This window comes from Rhea pennata, chromosome 1 (genome assembly GCF_028389875.1).
Source record: "Rhea pennata isolate bPtePen1 chromosome 1, bPtePen1.pri, whole genome shotgun sequence".
In the NCBI taxonomy this organism is placed as follows: domain Eukaryota; kingdom Metazoa; phylum Chordata; class Aves; order Rheiformes; family Rheidae; genus Rhea; species Rhea pennata.
The window spans coordinates 120,545,390-120,564,290 of record NC_084663.1 but is presented as its reverse complement, the minus strand read 5'-3'; the positions used below and the strand labels follow the sequence as shown (position 1 = coordinate 120,564,290).

General features: G+C 37.1%; 1 protein-coding gene across 3 annotated transcripts in view; it reads left to right on the top strand.

Moving 5' to 3' along the window:
• DSCAM (DS cell adhesion molecule) overlaps nucleotides 1-18,901 on the top strand; it is a 384,026-nt gene that overhangs the window by 89,342 nt on the left and 275,783 nt on the right. The gene's annotated exons all lie outside the window — the stretch shown is intronic.

The window sequence follows — 18,901 nt, the reverse complement described above, 5'->3', positions numbered from 1 at the left end:
ATGAGGAGAAGCTGGGGGCATGGGGCTCACAGCCACGGGAGGACAGCAGTGGTGGGACCTCAGGGCAGGTTACTGAGATCAGGGGACCAGACTCTTCCCAGGCGTGCATGCTGGGAGAACGAGAGGCAATGGCATGAACTGGAAGGACAGTTTCAGACTACAAGGAAGATATAAAGAAAAACTTTGTCCTGATGAGGGCAGCTGGGCACTGGAACAGGTTGGCCAGCGAGGTTGTGCAGGCTCCAACCTGGGAGATCTTCCAGACCTAGGTGGGCAAAGCCCTGAGCAGCCTGGTTTTGCTTCATTGCTGACCTGCTTTGAGCAGGAGGTTGGTCTGGAGACTTCCTGAGGTTCCCTCAAACTTGAATTATCCTGTGATCTTCCTCCTTGAAATACCTTTAGAAAATAATTACCTTGAGCCTAACTAGTGATGGAAGAAACAGAGTAGAAAGCAATGTAAGTCAAAATGTGGGGAAAGGCTATTATTATTTCTGCAGCTTTAAAATTAAAATACAGTTTAAGTTGCTCAGACTAGCTACAGATATCTGTGAGCCGTGGAGAACCATATAATTGGTATTAACAATGCAATGATGACTTAAATGTGTGAAATCAGATGCTTCTTTTTTATGCTTATGAAAGAGACATAATCTTGACCTGAACAGAAGAGATTTTAACCAGAGGTTGAAACTGTCTTGGATCTGCAACTTGTTAACAAAATAACTAGTTAGGAATGAAAAATTATAATAACCATAGCCATAAATTTAAATGCTATGCACTAAGCAGGACTGCCAACAATATCACAGTAACATAGCATAAACTTTCAAGAATTTGAATAGGCAAAATAAATGAGTGGAAGAAGTGGGAAGTAATAGAAAGAAAGCAAACGTTACAGCAACCTGGAGCTGTCTACAGGGTAGTCAGTGGTGTGACTGCAAAAGAAAAATTCAAAACCGAGGAAGTAATGAAATAACTTTGAAATCAAAGGATAAAGCAGGCAAAAATAGAGAAATGTGAAAACAAAACAGAAACTGTGGATTTAAATTCTTCCAGAGGAAAAATGGAGTAATGTTTAGTGGTAGGAAAAAGCGTCAAGGGGGAAGAGAAAAGATCAGAGAAAAGTCACCATGTTTTAGAAATCTGTCAGTACAGAAGTATGTCCTACACACAAGTGTGCCACAGGAAAAAATAAATGCTATAGCAAAAATAGTTTTGTTAATAAATGTAAGCGGTAAATATGGATGATTTTAGATGGTTAAGCTAATGAAGCACTTCAAGAAGTATCTTTTTTCTGGGCATTCATACAAGAATGAATGAAGAGTATCTAAAGGTTTGATCTACAGTTATACAAAACTATAAAATACAAGCTTTTTGTAATGTCATCGTAACATTATAGACACATTGCTGTTCTCTTCCATAACTGCTAGAAAAGGTTAGGTAGTCGGCTGTTTTTGCAAGAACTCATTGCCAAGTCCTCACTGCTTTGACATAATCTACAGAGTTATTAGTGCATTGTAAAGCCAGAGAATAAAAACTATACCGTACTGGTTAAATAGGCAGGAGGAAGAATTTATGTTTGGTACAGTTATATCACTAGGTGCATAGTATCTTTCAAATACATATAAAGTTTTTTGCTATTGTATTTTCTATTTAATTATGGTATTCTCATTATTAATTAGACAAAAAATGCAACAGGGTTATGGCAGACCCACTCAAGCTGAGAAGAGTGAAATTATACAATGTTTATAAAAATGTTAGAAACACTGAGAATTTTTAATGGTGACTAGAGATGTAAAAGTAGAGGGCTCAGAGAGTCCTTGTTTTATTAATTTCTTTGGTACACATATTGAACAAATTAATCTTTGGGGATTTAAACAGAGATTTAACAACTAATATTGACTTATATTTCCTTTTAAATAGTGATTTTTTTAAAAAAATTTTTGTAATGTTTCATGTTCAAAAATACAGATGAGATACATATTGGCAGGATTTGAAGTTAGTAAAGAGTTGAGCAAATTACTTTAGTGACTCTCATACAATTATTTTTAAAGACTAAAGAATGGACAGGTACTATGTATCTATGTAGATAAATGTTTTTGAAGAATAAATCTGTAATACTATTTTTGTTAGAGTTCATGATACTATGTATGTATGAGAGAATTGTATTGTATAAAAACTAACTTTTTTTGTAAAAGAACTTGAAAAGAAGTTTTCCAGGTCAGAACCTTAGCAGGAGATGTGAAAAATGTGAACAATAAACAGGAAAGATGTATAGAGAGCAAACAGCTTCATACAAGTAGGAAATTCAGGGTGGAGCTACAAAATTAGTGACTGAATAGTTTTCAGAGAATTGTGCAGCCTTTGTTGAAGAAATCTTAATAGAATTTTTTGAAAGGTCATTGAAGTGGCATGGTTTTAAACCTTGAGATATGTTCCAACAAATTGGCCCAAAGATTACAGAGAAAGGTTTACTGTCCTTTCCTATCAGATGAGTGGACTCAAGTGGTGGCCTTTTTGTCTAATATACTGTTCTTCTCTGATTGATTTAGTGTTATATCTTTAACATTAGGTAGTGGTCAAAACAGAACTTGCAGTAAAATGTCTCTCCAATATAGCTTATGCCAAATTTATGTCACTAGTTCCTTACAGTAAGTGACAGGATTACTTTCCATCCTGAATAGCAAATCCATTGGAGGTTTAACTGGAATCTTGCACCTCTGCTGAGTTTATGTAGTCTCAGCTTCCCAATCAGCTTTCATCAGTTTTCTTTGTGGTGCCTGCTAAGAGCTGGCATGCAATGTAAATCCAACGTTATGCACGTTTTCTCTGTGTTCCACCTTCCTGTGTTTTTCCGTGAATTTCCAAAGCAAAATATCTACTGAAGTAAGATTATATAAGAGAGTTAGCTATATAAGAGAATTAGAAATCTTGTCAAATGGCTTATTTTGTGAACATGTGTCTAGTTGTATGCTTACATATATGCACATAATAAATATATTTTAACCCTTTTAACCCCATTGTCTTCTCAGCAGACAGTTTTATCTGTGATAACTCTGATTTGCTTCCTAGTTGTCTACATTCAGTAAGGAAGTTTTCTTTGAAATCTACAGCAGGTGTCTTGTCTGAACCACTTAATCTGTGAGGGGTTATTCATTGGGGAAAGGAGAAAAGCATATAATAATAATAATGTTAAACTAGAGTCTCATTTAATTAGACAGAGTAGGAGTATGGAGGTGAGGGACTGGTAGTTAAACAATGTCTAAATCCCTGGGTAATGAAGTCTAGGAGGGAAACATCAGTAAAAATAGAAGAAGGTCTAGTATCTTCTGTTAAAGCAGAAGGTATTTGATTACATATGATGAGAAATCTTACTATACTAAAAAGTATTTGTTGCAAAAAGAAATGAAATAAATAAATCACAAGGTGGGTTTTTTTCCATTAGAGCCGAGAAAAGGTAGTCAAAAAATATTCTCTGTGACTGTGTCTAAACGTGTTCTGAGTAGACAACTGAATAGTTATGATATGAATTTTTGGTTTCAGTAAATATCTACCCATTAATAATAAACAACTCTACCACAAGTCTAGTAGCCAAGGATTGTAAGGTTCCCTATTTCTTTTACACCAGACTAATTCTATTTATTTCATTGAAGATCTTCACAGTTTAAGCTACCATCAGTAAGATGAGTTTCAATACCACTAGATACCTTTTAGACATACCATGACCTCTCTGCCTACCCTAAAACATGTACTATATACTTTTTCAGCAGGAGAATTGCACGACTGAAATGGATCATGCTCTCAAATGAAATCTTAGCAACACTGAGACTGTGGGAGAGATTTGTGTAGGTGTGTAGATGACTAGAGCACAGTGGTATTTTCAGAAGTACTTAACTGTATATTACTTAGCTATATTTCTGATATCTCGATACCTCTGCAGATATTGCACTTTGTTCTTCTCTCCTCTGCTCCCATTTGTTTCCTACACATAGACCGTTATTTTTCAGGTGAATACTTTGGGTAGACAACAGTGACTTTTGTTCTACAGAGAGTTTTCTTTTATATAGTCCTTCAACTCTTAAGAGACTATTCTTCAACTGTTAAAAAAGAACGATATGTGGAAGCAAAGCAGTTGCTGGTAACACTGAAATAATTGCAGCCAGTCTAATCTTCTCAGACTACATTTCCACATTATTGTTCTTGCCCTCACAAAATATTTGGGTTCAAGCTACACTTCAAGTTTGCCCTGAATAAACTTCCCCTGACACAAATAATTTCTTTTGAATTGCTTGGTGCTTTAGGAAAAGGAGATTATTGGCTCAGCGGTGAAAGGCTGCTCAACCAAAGCTGGTAATGCAGCAAGAACAGAGAAACTCCACATGACCATAGCTCATCCAGTGCTAATCTTGTCATTCTGGATGCTAATCAAATCACTGCTTGTTACAGGAGCATCATTTTGCAGGGCGGTTGCTTTCAGTCCATCAAGTCAGGATGGCTGAGGGCTTTGCTTGACCAGCAAGGGAGCTCTAGCTCTGGATGTCTGTCTTGTGTCTCTTGAGTTTCCTGTCCCATGGCAGGATTGTCTCAGCTGGTTTAATGCACCACACAGTGGAACCATCCTGCAGGGGGATCAAGTGTCTTAGACAGGCACTGGCACAGTAATTGGTCCTTTTGAAAATAATTCTGAAAACCTACCTTCTGAAATAAGACATCTCCACTCATCAGAATCCTTGTTCTCCATTTCTGTGTAGTTGCTAATCCTTCAACAGTATATTTGGAATAAGAGTTTCCCATTCAACCTTCTTCTCACTCTCCCCAGGGTGACTTGTTTCTTGTTGCCTCCATAGAAGGTTACCCACCACTGTAACTTTCTCTCGTATGATTACTGAGATCTGAATAGTAAATTGACCAGTTAAAGACTGTGCTTTTAGGTTAGGATTCTTCTCTCAGCCAATCACTCCTTTCACTCTGTGGGAGGATATGGCTAGTTCTGTTGTACAATCATGACAAGACTGTGAATATGAAATGTCCCACAATAATAGAAAAAAGACTTGATTTGGTCTTACTTTGTTTTGGGATGTGATAGTCAGTAGAACCATCATGGACATGAGAGAGAGAGTATAAAGCATTCTGATAGTGAGGATCTCCTAAACTGCATCCACCAAAAAAAGAAGTTTTAATGGGGGACTGCAGCTGTGAAATGGAGTCCGATGTGCTGCAATGAAAGAAGTGTCAAAGTTTAGAGCTTCCAGGTCATCTGTTTTTTCTCCCTAACTGCTGTGGTTTTCCTAAAATCTCCCAAATTGCTTCTCTTTGAAAAAAATATTTCATGATGTGAGCTTTCGTTGTTATCTTCCTTTCTATTCTTCATAATATGGGGTTGTAAAATAATTATGGAAAAATGCCCCGTAGCTATGTTTGTTCATGAATAAATATATATGAGAATTAAAAGAGTAGAATACTTCTAAGACAGATGCATCAAGTTCTGATGTCTCAAACCTTATTCTTAAAGCAATGACAAGGTCTGTTAGTTGTTACTAGCAGCATATATTTTGATAGAAATCAGAAGCTCTCTTTTTAAAAGCCTGTAGTAAGAGCACCTTTGAGATCATCTTGAAATCAAGAAAACATTTTGGCTCACATCTGTTTAGATTTATTTAAAGGTCTAATCTTCGCTATCTCAAGTAGCTTTCCATGTTTATTTTTCAGAAGGTATTTTTTATATAATTTTGTCTTTTTATGAAAAACAAAAACGAAATACCCAATTGTGTATCTGTTATTCTTGACATTTTTCAGTGAGACAAAGTGAAAACCTACATTAAAGCCACATAAAAGCAAATGCCAAACTGTGGGCATTAGTCTCTTGTCTAAGGTGTTGGATTGGTTGTCATCTTGAGAAATGTAGTTGTCCTTTAATCCAAACACCACTTTATGCACGCAGTAAAAATGATTTCTGCCCAGTAGTCACTTCTAGCCATTGGCTCGTAAATTCTCACAAACCCCATCTTGTTGTCCCTGATGAAGGACATTCCTTTACTTGAAGCCAAGAGCAATCAGGTATTAAAATCACTTGCAGCAGGCACTCACATGGTGAATTAAGAAGCAAACAGTTGTAGGCATCAGAATTAATATGGGAGAGCTGATTGGAACAGTTAAACCAAAGTAGATCCTGCTTAGATGAATCTTTATCTTCTTCTTTTGCATATCCTGAGGTAAAACATAAGATTATGTCTGTGTCTGTGTATGCGTATGTTTATAAATATATATTTTTGTGTAAGAAAAATTAATACTTCTGGGGTTTTAGAAATTATTTTCACCGAGAGAGAAAGTCTTTTAGTATTTTTTTTTCCTGTTACCCACTAAGTGGAGAGTGAAGTCAGGTGATAGTAAATAATAATAATTATACTGCAGACTGATTACTAGACAACTACCCAATAAACCTGGTTTACTGCAGCACAGAAACTACTTTCCTGGAGCACTTATGACCACTTCTAAATCAGGATTCAAAGTAATGTGTCAATTTGGATTCCATAAAGCTGTGTTGCTCTAACTCCAAATATGAGTGTTTTAAAGAATGCAGTTAAAACCTGGCCAGATGGGACTGACTCCCTCCAGAAGTTCATTGTGTTATAAAATCCTCGGCAACTTAAATAAAGCCTAGGAGAGCCCTCATAGGTATAGTCTGGAGTTTTACTATGTCAAAACAGAATGTAAGTTTTTCTAAAGTGTTCCACCACTTATTTTCCCCCCATAGTTTAACTACTTTTTGTTTCGCTTGGAAACACTGGAAGGTAGGATTGCTTTCTATACCTACGTAATGTTTCAAAGCAGGATGTGGTACACTGTCAGTCACGAAAGGAGACCCTCTTCTTCGGCAGTCTTGAAAATAGCCATCTTAGTTCTCTTTCTAGCGGGCTATAGAGTTAGATGAGGTATTTCACTTGCTCTACTTAAGGCGCCTGTCTGAGGACAGAATACAGCCCTCATGGAAAAGCCGTGCTCTCTCCAGAGATTAAAAGGTCCCTACCTCATTATCTTAGATTGCCAAAGTCAGATGAGGTAAATCTCATTTTAGATCGGTATGGTTTTGAGGTGGTTCTCTGCTGTGATTACATAAAGCAGTGAGGAAGCTGTGTAACCGAAGAGCAGAGCAGTGGCTGGAAGGGTGCAGTTAGAAGACTTTGGTTTGTCTTTGAACCACTTCACTAGTCTTTTGTGAGTCTGTACAGCTAGAATTGATGTGGTCCTAGACTGGGCTTGATGAGGGAACCATTTCTATTTGTTTCACTTGGTCAAGCAACGTGAACCTGCTGTGACTTGGTCTGTGCCCTTGTGGTCTTCAGTCCTGCTTGGAGCAGTTTTGTATGCCTCTTATGTCTCTCCTCTTTGATTTTGGATAGGAAAATTAAAGATCTCTTTGGTTATGTGCTTCTCCTTGGAGGTGGATAGGAAGGACCAAGGAAGAAGAGATTCCCCTTTGTTTCCTCTCCTCAGTAACAACCAGCTCTGGACTGGGAACAAGGAGAATACAAATGGCAGCAGAATGGGTCAGCACTGGTCCCCTGCTCACAGAATAGGCACATTCAGGGAATAAGATTTAATTTGTTTGACAGCTGCAATGGGGTAGGGGGACCAATCTACAGGGAAGGAGTTATTGGGAGCAGGATTGTGAATGTAAATGTTGGGAGGGGGAACTCAGTGCTGCACCCGAGTAAATATAGGGCAGAATGGGTGGTAGTGGATGAGTTGAAAAAGAATGGGATTGGCCTAGGATTTGGGTAAAACAGAAAAGAGGGAAAACAAAATCTAAGGTAAGTTAGACCAGAATAAGTAGCTGAGGAAATGAACAGACTTTTAAGGAGAAGAAACATCATACGGGAAATGAAAATAGATGGATGATAATATCAGTCCCTAAACTAAGGGGAAACTAATGTAAAGGTAAAATATCCCTTAAAATGGAAGGAAGACTCAACAAAATACATACTAAAGGCAAAGAAGAAACGAATGAAATTAACAGGTGATGTTCTCATTTGGTATAGCAGGTAATGCCAACACTTTACAATAACTAGAAATCTGTATTTTCTTTACAATAAGTAGAAAGCTGTATTTTGTGAACTGCAGCATTTCAGTGTCTGACAAAACACTATTAAAATTTCCCTAGACAAGAGTGGAAGTGTGTATGCCTCTGATTCTCCATAGTGCCAGAATATCAGAGTAGTCAAAGGCAGTCCTCAAGCTTTTGGCAGTCTTTTCGGGATCCCAGTCGCTGATCATTAAGCACCTTGAAGTGCAGACTGAACTCTTACTCGTGACGTGATATCCAGGAGGGAGCCAATTTAGAGAGCAGAGGCAGGTGCATTATGTCCAGGCTCTGGCTTCCTCCAGGCTGGCAGTTTTATTTCTAGGTTGATTGTGTTGTTTTAATCCAGTCAGGAGATAATGACAACCTGCATAAATACGAAACCTTTTTATTTTTTCCTGTGAGGGCAGGGGTGATATTAGGAAATAAGTCAAGGCTCATGAAAAAATCCCAGGTAGTGTTTAGGGACTGTAAATTCAGATTAGGAGTTAATGGCAGCTGTTCAGGGGGAGTTTACATTGTAATAGCACTATAAGCAGGTAATCTGTGCTCCTAATGCTAGTTAAAAGGATCAGCTGTATGCTACTTGTTAAAAGGATGAGCTATATGTTTCTGGTGTGCAGTTAATATTTCATCTTTTTGTGTTACTTCATGATAGTTTCTGATTCATAGCCATGGAAACAGATTCCTCATCTTTTAGTTTTTATAAAGACCAACTTAATTGCCCCATTACATTCATTTGCAGAACCTAAGGGGTGGGGTTAGAAAGACTACAATATAAATACCTTTGTTACTAAAGAAATATTCATGTTATTATATAGTTTATAAGCAGTATCTGACTACACTGTGAAACCTTCACTGTTATGTAGTGTTTTTAACCGTCGTAGCATATATTGCACAATTTGTTTTGTGCTTGATAATCTTATATTTTACCTTTAGTGTTCTGTTAGCTTTACATGCATAAATATTTTGTTTTTACCTACTTAGATCTAAAAATCAGTCATTTTATGACCTTCATTGTCCATGTGTCTTTGTACAGCAGTAAACAAAAGAGGATCCTGCTGGTACACTTAATTATTATAAAGATTATAAGATTATAACAGTACTTAGTTATTATGAAGATTTAACTTTAATAAATTAATCCTTTCAAAATCCCATGTTAGTGTCCCACTGCCATCTTTGTGGGCCAGCTTTCCTCTCTGACTGGTATCTTTTATGAGAACAGGCTTTAAAACTTTGTCATGAGTCGGCAAGGGAGAGCATGGCTCCTCGTATGAGATGGATCCTTGCTGCAAATCCTGGCTTGTAAGGGAAATAAGAGGCATGAAACACCCTGACTTGCCTGGCAGTGTCTCCTGCACAACCTGGGCAAAGCATTTACTACTTACATTTGACAAACCTAAATATTTCAGTTGACTTAGGTTGTTTTCTGATGCAAAATTTGAGCTTAGGGTCAAAAAATTGTCATTCTGAGGAGTTTCAATAAATGGAAATATTTTGAACACCCCTTTTTTGACAGAAAGCTTTCTGTTTTCCAGTCTGCTTTATTTTCCAGTCTTTGATGGTAACCAAATGTTCATCTGCATTTTTAAAGATTTCTAGCAGCCTAGAGTATCTCTTCAAGAAGAAATGAGATTTTTTTAAAGTAGTCACTGTGGCTAGCATCCACAGAAAAGTCCCAGAGAAATTTTAAGTGTGAAACTGGGAGTTGTCAGTCATTCCTGGAGTCCATGACCAGATGAGGTCCCTCTTTAGGCCACCTAAGAAGTTTGGAAGCTTCTTGATGTTGAGTAAAATGAGCAGATGAATTTATGCAGGGCACACATTTACTGATATTTTTAATGAATTTTCCTAGGAGATTGAGAGACAAGGCCAAAGGAATTGCAGCAGTTAGATGTTGGAAGCCAAACTCAGGCTGGCATTGTGGCTCTCACATTTTATTTTTCCATGGGTTCCAACAGTTTCATTAATAGAAATGTGGCGTGCACATATGGGAACTACAACATTAGCTGGTATGATCTGTGTAGAACATGCCTTAGCATATGGACAAGAGTGAATTTGATGAAATTGTTAGGGTTTATATCAGCTGTATGTATGAGTCTGTTAGCTGTGTTTTATTAAGCACACATCTAATATTTTTAAAAAGTAAATCATGTAAGCAGGTTCTCTTATAATTCCAAATGAAAACAAAATGGAAAAAAATTAGGAATAATTTTTATTTTAAAAAAAAGCTAAGAAGCCTTTCATTTAAGAGATCTTCCTTGTCTGAAATAATAGACTGAATAATAGGCTAAAACATGTCAATGAATGTCAAGTAGCTCAAGGTATACAGTGGAACAAGAAATTGAAGAAATAATTGAATAAAAACTATTTTATCTTTTCAGTACGCATTGTTTCTTTTTGTAGTAATGTATAGTTTAGGCATGAAAAATAAAATTAAAATTCTTTTAAATAAATATTTATTAGGAATTGGATTTCTTTTTTCTTTCTTTCTTTTTTTTTTTTTTTATTTCCTGAAGAACAAAACAGCTCTTTTTAATGTATTTGTTGTAAATACTTCTAGGTATATAGACTTATCTTCTCTATTAATTGAAGGATAGCATCTGGTTTGAAGGTGTGGAAGTGTAAATTCAGAATTATGGTCATTCTGAAGATTGGTGTGATTCTACTTAGATATTTCCTTCAGAAAGCTCAGTCTTTTCCAGGAGGTACGAACATAACGGACTTTCTAAATATACCTATACCTATAAAAATTTACCTTAAAAATAGCTTTTCAGGCTGGTTTTGAATGTGTATACATATAAATGAGCACAAAAAGTTCAAATCAAACATCTCTGAGACAAAGTGGTACAACGCCAGACATGAGACCTGGAGGATGAGTTGCTTTTTTACACATTGACTCATTAGCTTTTCAAATGTAGCCTGAAATTTTAATTGCACTGATGAGTTGGGAAAGTTAATAACACATCCATCCAGTTAGTAGTGCAGTGAAATCACTTTGAGTTTATTGAAAAGGTATGTACCTAAAGTGAAAATCCAGTGTCAGAGGTAGTTGGTAATGAAAGTCCTGGAGGACAGAGAAAAAACCTTTCGTTGTTCAAAAAAAAAAAAAAAAAAAAATCTACCACTTGCATAAACCTAAAATTAAGTGACATTAAATATAACTCTTAACTGAGAAAATGTGTGGATGCTGCTGCTTACTGTCTCTCCTAGACGATATTTCATATTTTTGAGTTAAAAGCAACAAGTTAACACATAAAAGAAAATGTATTGAAGAGAAATTTGTAATCTGGACTCAGTAATAGTAAGAAGACTCTGTAAGATTTAGAAATCATTTATGATTGTCTGTATGCTAAGCAAGCAAATATTTACTATTATATTAAAAATATGCTTATATATTTTACATAGTAGATTATTTATATGTAACTTCTTATTCATCTTTAAATATTTTATCAATTATTTTTAAATACACTTACAGTATAAGGGATCCCAGGAGGCATTGCCACTCAAAGCTTTGTCTAAATTTCTCATGTGTTTTATAGAATGCCTGAATTTCCTTCTTTCTAAGGATTTTTTTCCCAAAGTAATGATCTGTTTGAAGAAACTTTGTAAGATGCTGTAAAAGTCTTGATTATTGCAGTGGTCTTCCTTTTCCCTTTCCCAGTTTTACAGCATTTCCTTTTTATGAAAAGAATTACACAGAACATTAAAAAATGCATGGAGGGAAGATAAGCAACAGCAGGGGCGAAAAATATGACGGTCAGCTAGGATAACTGAATCTGAAATAGGAATGACGTGAGGAAAGAGCCCCAAAATGGAGTTGCTGTTGACAGATGTGCAATTAATTTTTCTCCTCTGCTTATACAGCCTTACTTGGAGGAATATACCAAGTGATGTTTTAATGAATAGCAGTGGAGCTAGCTTATAGGCAAATTGCTGACTTTGACTAGTAGATGTGGGTGATTCATCTCATATGAATTGTTATTTAATTCATAATATTACTTCCTATCCAGTGATTGAAACAAATCATGCCTAGCAAATAGAATAAATTTAAAAGGACATTAGCATAGCTGAATAGGCCTGTCACTGGAAACATTTTTGGAACTGCTCAGTGTACTGCAGATATTCTTGAGGAGCAAGTATACATAATTTCAATCACGCTGAAGAATCTGTGCTTCCATGTGGTGACTGACTTCTACATTTTGCCCCTTCCAACCACATCTCTCTCCTTCACTCGAAGTGAAATTAGTTGCTTTTCTACACTTTCAGCTAAGCAAACAAGATGCCTTCCCCCCCCTACTCCACTGGCCCAGTTTCTCCAGTTCTGAGAGTCAGTGGAGCACTGGAGGTCAGCAGTTGGTCTCTTTGCCCTGCATGAACTTTGGGAGTAAATGTCAGCAAGCTCTTAAGATAGCAAAGGATTTATCATCAAAGTTTAAGGCCCTGGTAAATCTCTTGGTGATGCTCTGGCAACAATCAGCACGCTGCATGCATTTCCATTTTAGAAGAACATAAACATAGGGACTTGACTGAAATAAAACAACTACGCAAGGAGTGCCTTGATCTTAACAGTCTTGGAATTTCTCTAATATAAACTGTCTATAAGAAGCTTTGTCCTTTTAATCCTCACTGGTTTTTAGACAATTTGTTGTTTTACAATTAAGTACAGATGGTTTGGAGCTGTAATGCTGATAAACAAAGATGCTTAGGATTGCTTCAATTTCCGGGTTGGATTTTAACCATAATCCACGTCTGAAACATAAGAAATCTGTTTTTATCTGATGTTTCATGCTCGTTTACAGAGAGCTGACGTATTTCAGTGACTACAATAGGTATAGAAAATAATACCATTATAATATTTAATGAAGGAGTAAATCTTGTAAGAAGGCTCTGTGACAGCCTCCAACTCTTCAGTCTGTGGTACATGTGGTATAATTCACTGCTTCATTTAATCATGCTAAAAAGAGTTTCTAATACAAAGGAGGTTTGATTTTAGAGATGCAATGCACTATCAAGAAATTTGAAAATATGTGGGAAGCTCTTCAGTAGAGTTTCTTAACATGGAGAAAATAGCTAGAGACTCCCAAAATGATTCACCTGGCAACATCCATACGGGAATTCTATCTTTCTCTTCTTAAAACACAGACATGGACAAATGTATAAATCTTAAGGGTTTGTAATACTTTAATTGGTACAAAGCAGGATGGGAACACCCGATAGATTTCAAGTATTAGCTTTGCCACGAGTCTGTAAGATAAACATTTTAAGTTAAAAGAAATCCACTCTCTAATTATTTTTTTTTCTCTAACTGTAGACAGCCTCTCTCCCCCCACCCCCAGCTCCTCTTCCCATGAATGTGGTTACCTTGGCTTTCATCAGGAGCTAAACTGATAGAGAAATGAGAGTGTTTTCGGCAAGCAAATCATCTCACCTAAGATATGCCCTGTAGTTTGGCTGCATCTTTTGCTTTTCATTGATGCTCAAAGGCAGTTATTCCCAATGTTAGGTGCCTAAATTTAGCAGGGAGGAGGAACAGAAGCCCCAAGCAATCACCTTCTTATATTTTTATCCATATTGGACCTTACGTTGCTCTATGAATTTCTAACTTTTCAGCTTCTAGTTGAACTCCTACTAAAATAAAATCTAGCTAATTTTAACATAGTGTAGAATATGGAAACTGATTTTAGAGATTCCTGAGGAATGATGAAGACTTGGGATGATAAAATCGGGATCAATAGAGAGCAATTATGGAACTAACTTTCCCAAAAGAAAATGATCCCATAGTTGAATATTTAGAATAGCTAGCTTCTCCAGCTCTGATAAAATAACTGTATAAACACAGGGAGAAAGTCATATCAGGTGAATTGTGACTGACTGGGCTATATTTTACAGCAGCCATACAGTGTCAGTCACTGTTTCTGCTTTAACCCCTAAGCTCTATGAAACTTTTTGGAAGACTAGACCTTTTGTGTCAGAGGAAACCACATCAATGCTGCTATGTTGATAAGACTTTAAATATGTGTTCATATTTAACAGAACTTGCTTGAGATTGTTTGGCCTGGGCCTGATGAGTGTCATGTGAGGAGCTGTAAAAATCTGAGATGATCGAAGCCGATTAGTTCCCATGTTTGAAACAGATTATTATTATTTCACTTTATTGGTGAAATGTGTGCTTGCCTTTTGGTAGTGATGTTAATGGCCATCTTCTATGATGGAGCAAACTGATGTGGATCTTTGAGCTGAAGACAATAATGCTATTTCTTAATCTTTGACTATTTGATGTACCTTTGCTTGTTTTTATTAATCGGTCATGTTCAAACTTTCGGAATTTTGATGATGAACTTCCAAACACTATTTCAAATCAGTGTTTTAATAATATGTGAGATCAAATTAGCCCGTTGACTGCTTCTGAATAAGTGGACAAGAAAGTGGTGTAGGGAAGGAGTCAGCCAAAAGTAGTCTGCAGACAAACGGCAACTCAGCCAAGACCATTTTGAACAAGCTGTGATGGAGAATCTCTACTCCCTGCCTCTCTCCTGAAAGTTCTCCACACTGACAGGTGCTTAAGATCCAGGAAATATGGAAGTTATCACTAATGTTGTCTGGTAACAGTCATCTGTTGTGCAGTCTCTCTCCAACTTCCTGTTCATCCAGGTTGGTTGGCTCAGGGTCTTTTGCTGGCTTCCACTCTCTGCCTTCAGCATTCCTGATAGCTGCAATGTTGCCACCCTTATCTCTAGGGACAATCACCCACAAAGCGAAGAACGTCACCTTTCCCTTCATAACCATCATAGAGAGATCTTTCTTCATGTCTTTCCCCACAGGCAGATCCTGAGCATCCATTTATCCACTTCCAACATTTTTCCAGTCTTTTACTCTTGCCTTGCTCCCTTGTGGTGTTAGGAGTGCCAGCTTAAAATGGAGCTAACGTAGCCATGGACAGGCTAAGACGTAATGCTAGTGCAAGCTAGTGCCTCTGGTAATACAATCAGCTGCAAGCCTGAAATGACACACAGCACTAGAAGACCAATATACTTTTTGGATTCGGTATTCGAAAGCTGTGTGCCATGGAGGGCTGAAGCAATCGCTGATCTGTGTACAGGATGCACCTGGAATATTTTTGTCAGTATTGGTTATCTGGCTCAAAAAATGTACTGGCAGAAGAATTCCCATTATGATGCCGTTCTCCAAATCTCTGTTTGAGCCAGTGAAGAAGCTCCTCACACAAATGAGCAGAATCTGTGTCTGCACTGATGTTGTTCTGAAATGGTGAATTAGAGTAAAGACTGCATATGGAAAGATACAGCTATGTCCTTGCACAAAAGTAGGAGTGAATGATTTTGTTTCGGGAAAAAATAATGCAAATCACTCTTGTTTGGCTTAGCTTTGCTACAGTAGCTAAACAAACCCAGCAACATGCATAGAAGGTGAGAGGTGAAGAAATGTATGCTTGGTTTTCATATTTGTTTGTTTTTCAACAGAAAGGAATGACTGTGTTTATAAAATGCTCAGAGACTCTGGTGAGGAGCAATAAAAAAATAAAAGTTTAAGGATAAAGAACAAATTTCATTCAACCACAGTTCACACCTTCTAAAAGCTGGTAACTATTTTAAGGACTTTCTTGGATTTTGATGCTCTACAGCTTTCCTTATAAACACAAATAATAGAAAATCAAAAAAAGAAAAATTAACATTACAGCAAAATGTTGCTGGAGGCCTACTACCATAATAGCCACACATCCATAATTCATAGGGAGCCTACAAGAAACTGTAGCTTTCTACTTTCTTCTGAAATAGGTGAATTTGTTGTGAACTCCCTTTACTTGGAAGCTGGCATATTTTTACCAACTTGATGCACAAACAAAATAATATTTCTCCTCTCTATGTTAAATGAAAAATGTTTTGTTTAATGTAGAACATTGTGACTAGCAATTTCACTTTGTCATGCTTTCTTGCACGGTTTCCCTCGCAAGGTTTCCCTTTTTTGCAACTGTTATAAAAATGCTCATTACATCGTTATAAATAGATGCTGAAAAGTCTCAGATTAAGACTCATTCATCTTTAAAACCAGAATACTTTAGAACCTGAGTCTTGTTTCCAAAGCCAGGCACAAGGCCCATGGAGACAGTCACAATATCATTTGCTGTGTTTGCTGAGCAGTACAGTAGAAAGCACATTTGATGTCCAAGCTTTTTGAGATAATGAACTGTCATGATTTCTGTTCAGTTAGGACATGCCAAAAGTGGGTTTTTTTCCTGCTAGGAGAGAGGAAGGTAAAACAGCTCCAGTGATGTTTCCACGCCAAGGGCTGTGTGTACGACTTTGAAATCTAGATGGTAAAAGGAGGGGATGCCTCATGTCTCTTTCCCAATGCTTGCAACAGCTCTTTTCCACTTTGCAGTGCTATATTTCTTTGATTCTCTGTGCTCTGACAGACTGGCACTTGCAAGGATAACTACTGGGTCCTATGTTTTTGTTCATTCATCTTTTTCTGTTTTTTTTTCTTTTCTCTCTCTCTCTCTCTCTTTTTTTAATACTGGATGCTACTCTTGTTTGGGTATAGAATTCCAAGAACTAGGATGTGGATCATCTTTCTGTCTCTAGCAGCTTTGTAATGCCATGTCCTAGAAATAATAACTCCTTGTGCTAGTTCTTATTATTTCCTCCTTTAAATGAAAAGTCAGTTTAAATTCTTTTTTCTGTGCACGGTTCAGTTTGTTAGCCTCTGTATCATGCCCAGTAGTTTGACTTGTTACAGAATTAAGGACATATGTCTTGACCCTTGTTTTGAATCTTAGCTATTTATTGCGAAGAAGTGAGTCATTTTGTAATATTACTATTCTATTATAGATAGAGGTGGTAGAAAGAAATATGGGAAGACACTTTGGAGGAGTACTGCAGCAAATGCAGGCTAGCTAGAGCTGTTGTAGCTGTGTAAGACACTTACAGACGATACAACTGGGTACAAGGGGTTCTTGTTTCAGTGTTTTATGTCTGCCTCTAGGTAATGATATGGGATAATTGAGCATAAGAAGCAGCAAAGGAGAAAAAAAGTCTGATTTCTTTTTCTTTTAAATTCTCTTTCTAGATTATATCAGAGATGAGATTTATAACTGAAATCTCAAAATTCAACATGGCTTACTGCCAGTTAGATGCAAATTAGAGCCTGGCTTCTGCAGGCTTCAAAGCCAGGCAAAAAACAAGACACTGCATCTTTAAGTGCTTATTTGGCATTTACTTATTTAGTTAAAGATCATTGCCAAGCAGAACTCCCATGGGAGGAGTAGATGGCTCATTGGGCCTCATGGGGAGGGCGGTAATTAAACTCTGAAGGCGAGCAATGATGTTAAGCTAAAAGCTCGTCTTTAAATAGTAATACACTCGCAATGTAAAGTGGTAGGCCCTCGGGTGCCTGTTGACATAGCGTTAGGAGCTGGCGCTTTTTTATATAAAAGCTAAATTGAAGAAACTGTTATGAGCTCATCTGCATAAAACAATATGATTCTGCCTGAGGGTGTGGGCAACAGGGAGTGATTAGCAAAACGTCTTTTTCCCTGCTACTCTGTTGCTCTGCTAACATGCCACTTGTCACAGAGAAATTTGAGATACCATATGCCAACCTACATCTACAGAGACCCCCTTGCTGATTGCACATTGAAGAATTCGTCTTCAACACATGAGGTGCTGTCAAAAGGCATTTCTGAGATTGCATGAAACATGCTGGAAAGAAAAATCCCGCCTTCCTAGTCCTTCCTCTTGTTTTGCGTCAAACCCTTCACAGTGAGAATTTTAGACTTTAAGTAAAGCATTCTTAGATGGAAAAAGCTGGATATTCTTCATTGTTCTTCATCTCCTCCTTGGTCCCATGTAGGGAGGACTCACTTATGTAGATTAATCTTTAGCATGTTGGGGTCCTACTCCTTACTTGGTCTCCTTACTAAGGAGAACCAGTCTGAGCTGATTAGATTTACACAGTGGTATGGATGGGTGCCTTTGCTTTACTTAGCAGCAGTTGAACTGTAGGTAGTTATGTCTCCTAGGGCAAGGAGGAGGCACCCAATGGAATGATAATAATAATTAAAAACAAATCAAGCAATAATATGATTTCCTGTCATACCTGTTGCAGAACTCAGTTACTTAAAGGAAATAAATAATACCTCCAACAGTACAAGTGGTGAATTTTTGATCTACGATAGAATTGAGTTTTTCTGTCTCAGCAAAACAACCCTGTTGTTTTGCTTTGTTGTTGTTGTTGTTGTTGTTGTTTTGTTCTTAGCTTTGTGATTTTCATATCTGGTGTTGAGTGGAAGATGTGATTAATACGTATAGTATATGAATAAGTACACACTGAATTCCTCAGAAACATATTTTAGCGTGATATTTCAATATACTAAAGAAGTATTCTACCTGTATTTCAGAACTGAGGAAATATAGCAGAATCTTCATATTTTGGTTGGTTTGTTTTTCTTTTAATGCACTTACAGATTTGCTAAAATGGAAGGCTGTCTTGAGTTTTACCTTCGCATGAGATATGCTGATGGTTATTCTAGAAATTAGCCTGTGGAGCCTTGGCATCCTTTTCTCTGGATTATCACCATCATTGTGAAATGTACCCTATGAAGTGACATCAGTACCATCTAATACTGTTTATAGTTTAATATAGACCTGAGCTGCTCAGTTGTTGCCTCACTGGATGGCTTACTCCAGACTGCAAAATTATTTCGGATGCATCCTAGCAAACTTATGCTCGTTCACATGCTGTGCTTCATGAGCAACCACTGCACTTTCCACTGTGGAAATGCTGAAGTTGGTTACTTCCAGTTTTTGT